We start from the raw sequence: 9,923 nt of genomic DNA, 5'->3' as shown, positions 1-9,923 counted from the left end.
TAGTCGAAATTCAATCCTTGTAATTCATCAGAGAATTCATACTGGAGAGAAACCTTACAAATATGACAATTGGGACAAACATTTTAATGCACAGTCATCCTTAGATTGGCATCAGGTAGTTCATACAGGAGGAAAAGTGTAGAAAGGTAATTTATGTGGCAAAGTCTTCAGTTCCAGGTCTTTGCAGTTCATGGAAACATATTGGAGAGAAACCATATAAATATTGAGCTATCTGGCAAGGCCTTTAGTCAAACGGCAAACCTTGCATTTCATCAGAGAATTCATACTGGAGAGAAACCATGTAAATGTGATCTCAGTGGCAAGGCCTTTAAATGCAAACCTTGCAGTTTGTTGGAGAATTCATACTGGAGAGAAACCTTACAAACGTAACCATTCTGACAAATGTTTCACTGCACAGCTAGCCTCACCATTGTGCAGTTCATACAGGATAGAGAGCATAGAAATGTGAAGTATGTGGCAGTGCTCGAAATGACCATCTAAAAAATCAGATAATTCATAGTGGAGAAAAATGTTACAAAGACAACAATCATGAGAAACATTTCAGTGCAGATGTAATGAGTGTAGCAAAGCCTTTAGTCAGAGTTCAGGCCTTATAATTAATCAAAGAATTCATACTGTATAGGAACCATACCAATGAAAGAAATCTGGTAGAGCTTCTAGTTCATGTTCAGCCTCAACTGACCGTTGGGCAGCTCATACAGGAGGGAAGCCACATAAATGGAATTTATATGACAAACCCTTCAGTCATAAAATATATCAACTTTTTGACCCTCAGAAAAGTCAAACTAGAGGAAACCACACGAATGTGGTAGGTGGGCAAAGCTTTGGTTCTGTGGTCAGATGTAACTAACCATCACAGAACGAATTCTGAATGGAAATCTTACCCACATAGTGCGTGTGCTGTCTTTTGGAAGGTATTCAGTTATTTACAAAACATGAGAAAATTCATACTGGTGAGAATCCATACATTTAGAGCACAGTCTGTCCCTCCAATCTTAACAGTGAGATTGGAGGAAATCATGTAAATAGACTGTCGCCAGGGCTTCAATAACAGGTCTCGTCTTTCCCATCAGCAGAGAATTCATAATGCAGAGACACAAATGTAAGAGTGTGGCAAGTCCTTCAGGTGGCATTCAGGCCTCAAAAGACATCAGGTGATGGACTGGAGAGACCATCCGAATGTAGTCAGTATGTCCAGGCTTTTGTCAGGTGTTTACACCTTAGGCTTCTTGAGAATATTCACACTGGATAGAAATTATGTCAATGTAATGAGTGTGTCAGGGCTTTTAGGCAACAATCCTAAGTCACGATTCAGTAAAGAAGTCATTCTGGAGAGAAAGCTTACAAATGACATGAGTGTGTAAAACCTTTACTTGGGGCTCACATTGCACCAGTCCTCAGATGATGCGTACTAGAGAGAACCTTACCAGTGTGCAGAATATGGCAAGACCTTTAGGTACTGCCTTAAACTCAGGATTCACAAAATACTTTATAGTTTGGCAGTTTTATACTTCATGCTTTATGGATGTTTTCACAGTTACTGCTCACTCTTTAGGTGTGTAAGAATACATATCCTGGAGTTAAACCACACAAATGTAATATGTGTGGGAAGGATTTTACCAAACATCCAAGTTCGGGAACATTCTGGAGCAATGCTCAAATGCAATGGGAGAGGGAAAATTTTCACCTTGAGTTGAACTGTTAGACAGGACTCCATAGTGAAGGGGAGTCTTGAAAATGGACGGGCAAGGGTTTCTGGAGGGTTCAGAGTACACTAGACTTCAGAATATATGTCTTTCCAAGAAACCACACAAAAGTAATGTGCACACTGAAGCTTTAACTCAAAGATCAAAACTGGAACGTGAGAGGATATATATGGAGAGCAAACTTGGACAGATAATGAATGTTGTGTAGTCTGTTCCATGAAATATTCACACCGTGGGCATAATGAAGTGATTCATGTGTGCCAGAAACTGTACACTATAAGGAATTTGGAAACGTGTTTAAGAAAACAATATTTCCTCAAGATTCCTCCCCTCCCCAAATTCATATTGGAGAGAATCCTTACAATTGTAATGAATTTGGCCATCTTTTTTGACACTTCTTACAGCAGATCACAGAAGAGATAATTCATTTGAGGAATAAATAAATCTTCAGTTCTCCAGTACTAATCTATGCTATTACTGCAGAATAATTAAATATGTTGAAACTTAATCACATGTGTGGAAATGGCCCGTTATCTTCAGTGTGTGTTTAATCACTTGAATTTTCTTGGGAACGTCACATTATTGTTCTTTATTTCCTGAAAGTTTTAAATTCTCATAGCTTTCTTAGAGACTTTCATGATGGTCTCTGCAAACAAGTCAGTAAGATGAAGGGGCTGACTTCACTAGGTGTGGTTCATTTATATCTATCCTGGTAAAACAGGGACACTGAGATATAATCAGTGGTGTGTGAATTAGGATCGGTGAGGGACAGAGAACCATGTAAAACCATGACATGACTCAGCATGCTCTTTATGTTCAGGGCGCCCTTCTGTACACAGCTCACCGTGGTTAAGGGACTGAATGCTCTACCATCTGACCATGCCCAGAGCAGGCTGGACATTGAGGGGCTTGGGCTTTTCATGGGAGGGGGGTTGACAGGTTCCTGGGGACTGATTGTGTGGGAGAAATAGTACCAGGGAAATGGTGGTCCTTTTCTCCCTTAACTAGCAATTGCTGTTGTGTGTAAATGATTAATGGAAACTTATTCTTGGACATTGAAGAGAGCAGTTTTCTTGAAAAATGTCAATCAGAAGAACCAGAAAGAGGATGTGGGTGTATCTGCTCCATCATTACCTGCTGCCATTTACAGTGTGCCTCTGTGTTACTCAGAATGTATCATAAGTCTTGTGCGCTAATAAAGTTTGTGTCATTGTTTCCATAACTCGGAATGATCATGTTTCTTCCAACAACACAGCTTTAATCCACCTCAGTCCTTCGTAACAGAAACTAGCAATGCCCCAACGACTCTCAAGGTTGAAAGAATCTCTACGAGTTTCTTTGCATGGTGAAATCAAATAGACAATTTTGGGATTATATACTAACAATACACACTTGAGTTATTCTCTCCACACTTTGTCCATAGCGGAGCAATTATAGATTCTGGCCCTGTAAAACCTACCCCCCGTTTATATGTGCACTATATGATATTTCCCAATGTTATCTTTTGTGCCCAAATAAAACTAAAAGTATGTGCCTGATTTACCTGAAGTGAAAATAGGAATCATAAATATGCAAAAATTAGAAAATAAAAAACTTTCGAAATAAGGGTAAAAGTGACGTGTCTTTTGGAGCTTGGAGCATTCTGAAAAATTTTTTTTTTTTTTGCTTATTTATTCTTGGCTGAATAATTGTGGCTCATGGGGTCAGGAGCTCTACAGCACATGGAATTTCCCAGACCAGGAATTATCAGTCCCTTGTCTACTGCATTGGCAGGCAAATTCCTTACTGCTGAGCCCCCAGGGAAGCCCTGGAAATAATTTAGAAGGCACACTATATGATGGGAACTTTTTTTGTTTACTAAACTAGAAATTTCATATATTCACTCCCCAGCGTTTTGGTTCTTGTTACTTTGCAGTCACCCACTGGAACAAGATGGCACCAGGTAAAGTCTAAAGATGTCAGTAGTCAAACATCAGAAGAACACTGTGAGACTGTTTAACAAAACACTGAATGTTCACTCGTGCTTTGAATTTATTACATTCCTTTTCGTGCTGTACACATATTTTCCATTGTTCTATATGGTGTTGAAGATGGTATAAATTATTATTAATCTATTTTACTAGACAAATAAATTGCTATTTACTGTCTATTACCTATGACATTTTTACACTAGCCTAAGAACATTAGGAACATTAATGTTTGGCAATATTTATTAGGTAATAAATAGAAATCCAGAGGACGTTAAAGTCTTGATGTCACATTATAGAATTAAGTAATATGCTCCATTGTTTATTCGTAGATGTATTTAAAAAAATTTTTTTTTTTTTACAATACTGTGATGGTTTTTGCTTTCCATCAACATGAATTGGCCATAGGCATACATATGTCCCCTCCTTTCCGAACCCACCTCCCTCCCTACCCTATCTGTCCAGGTTTTCACAGAACACTGGCTCTGGTTTCCCTGCTTCATACATCAAACTTCCACCAGCTGTTTTACATATGGCAATATATGCTTCAGTGCTATTGTTTCAAATCACACCACCCTATTTGTTTTATCAATAGTTTTTCCTTAGCCTAATTTTTTCTGACCGCCTATTGTGATGCAGATTTAATGTTTGGTTTACATTTACATTACTAATGTTTAGTTTACATTTTTTCCGTGCCTTACTCTGACGAATCCACATCAGTGGGTTGTTTTGAGACTTTTAGAACATGAAAATGCACATACATAAGAATGATGGGACATAGTAGGTACTCTATAACTATGAAGACAGACAATTTCTTTAGGTCTTGAGTTAATACACAGAAATATTTACAGTTAATACACAGAAATATTTACAAGTAGTGCACAGTTGATAATTTTGGTGAAAATAAATTCTAATGTCCTCTGAAAACATTATATTGTATACTCTGCTTTGTTGTTCACTTGTGACAGTGCTTCCAAACAGACAACAAAGAAAAGAGAAAAATAGATTACAATTTTTTTTAAGTAAATTGCCTAATTACCCTCAAATAAAGTAATTTGACGTTCCATTACATTGGCCTTCCCTGGTAGCTCAGACAGTAAAGCGTTTGCCAGCAATGTGGGAGGCCTGGGTTCGATTCCTGAGTCAGAAAGATCCCCTGGAGAAGGAAATGGCAACCGACTCTAGTACTCTTGCCTGGAAACTTCCATAGATGGAGGAACCTGGTAGGCTACAGTCCATGGGGTCCTAAAAAGTCGGATACGACTAAGCAACTTCACTGGCACTGGTACATTCAGGAAATATTGACAACTATATATCATTATATAGTTATTATATAAATAATTAGTATATATAATTATTCTATATAGTAATATATAGTAATTATATATATAATAATTTATATAATATATAATAATTATATGTATTATACAAGTTTTTCTCAAGTATTTGAAGCTATGTCATCACAAGCATGAAACAGAAACACTTTTTACAAAGAAGAATGTAGTTCTTATTAAAGGAGACTTTTTTCTTCTCTAATAATTTTTAAATATAACTCATTCAATTCGCTCTATGCCTGATACTAACATGACATTATGAACCTACTCTACTCCTTTCACATTTTAATAAAAGAGCAAAAACAAGGTGGGGTGAGGTGGATTTATACTGGGGGGTGAGGTGGGTATGGGTGTAGGGTACTGCTGGGTCCCAAGAGGATTCAGAAGTTTGTTTGTTTTTTTTTTTAATTTTTTTAAAGTTTTATTTTATTTCATTTATTTTTATTAGTTGGAGGCTAATTACTTTACAATATTGTAGTGGTTTTTTTCATACATTGACATAAATCAGCCATGGATTTACATGTATTCCCCATCCCGATCCCCCCTCCCAGCTCCCTCTCCACCCTATTCCTCTGGGTCTTCCCACTGCACCAGGCCCGAGCACTTGTCTCATGCATCCAGCCTGGGCTGGTGATCTGTTTCACCCTAAATAATATACATGTTTCGATGCTGTTCTCTCAAAACATCGCACCCTCGCCTTCTCCCACAGAGTCCAAAAGTCTGTTCTGTACATCTGTGAAAAATATGGAACACTTCATGAATTTGCATGTCATCCTGGCACAGAAGCCATACTAATCTTCTCTGTATCATTCCAATTTTAGTATATGTGCTGCCGAAGCGAGCACAGATTCAGATCTTTTAAGGGGTCAGGATAAATGACAATCGAGGGACTCAGCCACACATATGCATGTATCCATTCTCCCCAAAACTCCTGTCCCATCCAGGCTGCCACAAAACATTGAGCAGAGCTCCCTGTACTATCAGATGTTGCTGTTTTGTAAATGAGTTCATTGGTATCTTTTTTCATATTCCAAATATAAGTGATGTCTAATGTTTGTCTTTCTCTGGCTTATTCACTTAGTATTGAAAGGCTATTGCTGAGCCGTGAAACGCTCCAGGATTCTTGGCATCCAGAGGAGAGGAATTCAATCCGGGGCCAATGATGAGGTTTGATCGCTTCGAGCTTTTGTGTAATAAAGTTTTATTGAAGTATAAAAGAGATAGAGAAAGTTTCTGACATAGACATCAGAAGGGGACAGAAAGAGTGCCCCCCTGCTAGTCTTTAGGTGAATGTTATATAGCTACTAGCAGGCTGTTAATTGGAGAAAGGAAATGTCTCAAAACTCAGAGATTGGCATCAGGCCCCTCACCCACATCATGCATTTTGAGAAAACATTGGCACAAGGTGAGTTGTCCCGGGCCATAAAATGATTGACATGAATATTGAGGAAAGTCAGGTTCCTAAGGAAACAAATAGTTTCATTAACAAAGATTAGGACAACAATTGTATGAGGAAAACATACTGGTTTGTTGAGCCATTATCGGTTCTGAGTCTCTTAAGTGAACCGACTTGAAGAAAGAGTCTAGGGTAAATACATAGTTCGTTAACATAGCTTAATAAAAATATTTCCATAAGAAAAACGCATTGGTTTGCTCAAGGTTTGAGAAAAGTTAAGTTCAGGTGGAACCAGGTGTCGTCATAGTAACACAGAATTTAAGAGAAACCTATACAAATTTAAAATTTTGAATAGAGAAGGGGAAAATATCTGACACATGTAGTTTGTTTCCTCCTCCTGCCACTTAGAGAAAGATAAAAAACGTTGACACTTGTAGCCTATATCCTGCATTTGGAGACCCCTGACCTTCCTGCTCGTTACCCTCTCAGTATGATAATTTCCGGGCCCAATCACTTTGGTGTTTCATTTTGTTTTCCCAACAATGTTGAGTATTTCTTGGGTAATTCAGTTCAGTTTATCTTTACTACTTCATATGTGCTAAATCCTCAGTATATCTACTCTTGGAATTTCATGAAGACTTTCCCCCAGGTGTCTGGGCCAAAACGTTTTAAGGTAACACCACATCTGTCCACATCCGCATGTACTGTCTGCATGTGGAATGCGGACAATTCACATGCAGCTTTCTTTCTCAGCGCACAGAAAACAACTGCCTGCTTTTTCACTTTGTTAATGAAGAAAGGCTTATTCTCACCAGCTATTTCTTCACCAGAGCACGGCTGGTAAAAGAGGAGATGAGGGGATAATTTAGTTACATCAGTGTGATATTTCATTACTGTCTAACCATACACATAATATCCAGGATGCTGTGCAAAGACTTTTTTTCCGGTGATCACCAAAGAAATGGCAAAATGGAAAATATTTTTCCTAGTATTGAGGCTGCAGGGCAGGGCTCTGTGGGTCTCCCAGGCACAGAGGCCTTTTTGGGTCCCATTTCTTATAGACAGAACTGCAACCTCCATGACCTTCTGTGAGTTCCAAAGGGCAGAACAGTTGCTAAGCAAAGAAGGATGCTCACGCCGGGATAATCGTGTCCAACTCTTTTGTGACCCAATGGACACAAAATAGGTTGCCATTTCTTCTTCCAGGGGACCTTCCCGACCCAGGAATCAAACCCAAGTCTCCTGTACTGGCAGGTGGATTCTTAACCACTGCCTGATTAGGAGACCACCTAAGACCCTGAACAAAACTGGATCTTGTCACAACCCCATCCTTTTACAACTTTGCAGAGGAAACAAGAATACAAGACTGTTACTGACTTGATCCTTAGCATATATCCCTAGCAGATGATATAACCTCTCCCTACGCACCAGGGAGGGGGTCTAAAGTGTTCCCTTTTAGCCTCGCACATATATAAAGCCAGTCTTCATCCTCCATAACTCTGTCTCTATGTTTGTATTTCAAATATTTCGGTTTGGCATTTGTGCACAGAGAGCCGAGATTTTGGCATCAATATGACCTCTGGGTTCTGGGTCAACCCAGACCTCTGACTTGTTGATTCAGTGGAACGGGTTTCAACATGTTCTCATGTTTCTAAGATGTGACAGGACCAGACACAACACAGCCCAAAGGAACATGCAGGGCTCCTCACCGATGTTCTAAGTTACATACATTGAGGTTCTCAGGCTTTCCTTGTTATTTTTATTATTATTGGGTTAATATTCCTAAGGTTCCATTTTTAACTATTACATGTGTATTTATCTTCTGTGACTTTTCTTGGTATTATAGCTTACGATGACAGAGTTGAAGCTTACTTCAGATCCTGTAATTATGGACAAGAGCAAAGATTAAAGAATTCTCCCACTTCACTTCCAGCAAAAGGCTTACTGCCAAGAGCCACCCTTCCCCATTATCACTAATTTAAGACCCCCCACTAGGCCCCCTGTTTCCCTGGGAAAAAACCAGACACACCCTCCACGAATTCCCAGTCTGTGCCCTATCAGTGATGTGTTGCTGTTGTTTAGTCGCTCAGTCATGACTGACTCATTGCAGCCTCGTGGGCTGCAGCATGCCAGGCTTCCCTGCCTTTCACCATCTCCTGGAGTTTGCTCAAACTCATGTCCATTGAGTAGGTGATGCCATCTAACCGTCTCATCCTCTATCATTCCATTCTCCTCCTGCCTTCAATCTTTCCCAGCCTCGAGTTCTTTACCAATGAGTCCGATATTTGCATCATGTGGCCAAAGTATTGGAGCCTCAGTTTCAGCATCAGTCCTTCCAATGAATATTCATGGTTGGTCTCCTTTCGGATTGACTGGTTTGATCTCCTCGCTCTCCAAGGGACTCTCAAGACTGATTTCCAGCACCACAATCCAAAAGCATCGATTTTTCTATGCTCAGCCTTCTTTATGGACGAACTGACATCACTTCTTTAATCACATCCCGAGCTGACTACTGGAAAATCCATAGTTTGTCTATAGGGACCTTTGTTGGCAACGTGATTCCTTAGCTTTTCAATACACCATGTAGTTCTATCATAACTTTCCCTCCAAGGAGCAGCTGTTTTTTAATTTACTGGCTGCAGTCCCCTTTAGCAGAGATTACAGTATTGAACTGTTTCCTCCGCCCACAGCGCCGCGACGCCCCGCCCCCACGCGCCACGACGCCCCGCCCCCCGCGCCGCGACGCTCCGCCCCCCTGGGGCCGCGACGCTCCGCCTTCCCGCGTGGCGACGCTCCGCACCGCCCATCCCACCGCGCGGAGTCGACCCACCCCGCCCCGCCCCTACCTCCGCGCTGAGTAGCCTCGCCCCACCGCGCTGGGACGCTCAGCCCCGCCCCGCCCCACCCCGCCCCTCCCCGGGCCTCCCGCCGCGCCGAGTCGCCCCGCCCTGCCGCGCCAGTACGCTCCGCCCCGACGCTCCGCCCCGACCCTCCCGTCGCGCCTAGACTACCAGCTCGTCGCGCAGTGAGTTTCCGCCACACTTTTCCAAGGCTTTATCCTGGTCCGGCTTTTCTCCATTACCCACCCCTGACGGCCTGGCCCCACATACAGCCGTTCAGCTATATGTCTGCGCGTGCGCGCACCGTGACTCACGTGGAAGCCGAGAGCGGCGAGTGGAGGTTCCAGCGCAACGTGAGTTTTTGCCTTTGGACTCAGACTGCCTCTCGCAGTCTCCTTTTCTTTGTATCCCGGGTCTGAGGGACGCTACTAACTCTAAATCCCCGCTCCCGCCCCACCACCCCCAGCAAATTCAGACGTCTCCGTAAGCGGCGAAGGGGCGCGTGCCTTTTGCTTTCAAGTCCGCACTGAAGCCGGTTCGTGCTTTTGAAACACTGGAACGCTGCGTTTCGCACCTTTTCCCGGTTTAAAACCGTTTATTGACCTCACTGACCCCTCTACCTTTTCTGCACCACATACAATTCTATTAAGCGAGGTGGT

General features: G+C 41.6%; 1 non-coding gene across 1 annotated transcript; it reads right to left on the bottom strand.

Moving 5' to 3' along the window:
- Positions 1–5,766: 5,766 nt before the first annotated feature.
- LOC122421787 lies at positions 5,767–5,873 on the bottom strand. The gene has a single exon (XR_006263604.1). It is a non-coding gene; the product is annotated as a U6 spliceosomal RNA (small nuclear RNA).
- Positions 5,874–9,923: the final 4,050 nt, after the last annotated feature.

The sequence above is a fragment of the Cervus canadensis genome, chromosome 18 (genome assembly GCF_019320065.1).
Source record: "Cervus canadensis isolate Bull #8, Minnesota chromosome 18, ASM1932006v1, whole genome shotgun sequence".
Taxonomy (NCBI): Eukaryota; Metazoa; Chordata; class Mammalia; order Artiodactyla; family Cervidae; genus Cervus; species Cervus canadensis.
The sequence above is the reverse complement of the archived record's forward strand: the minus strand, read 5'-3'. Positions and strand labels throughout refer to the sequence as shown.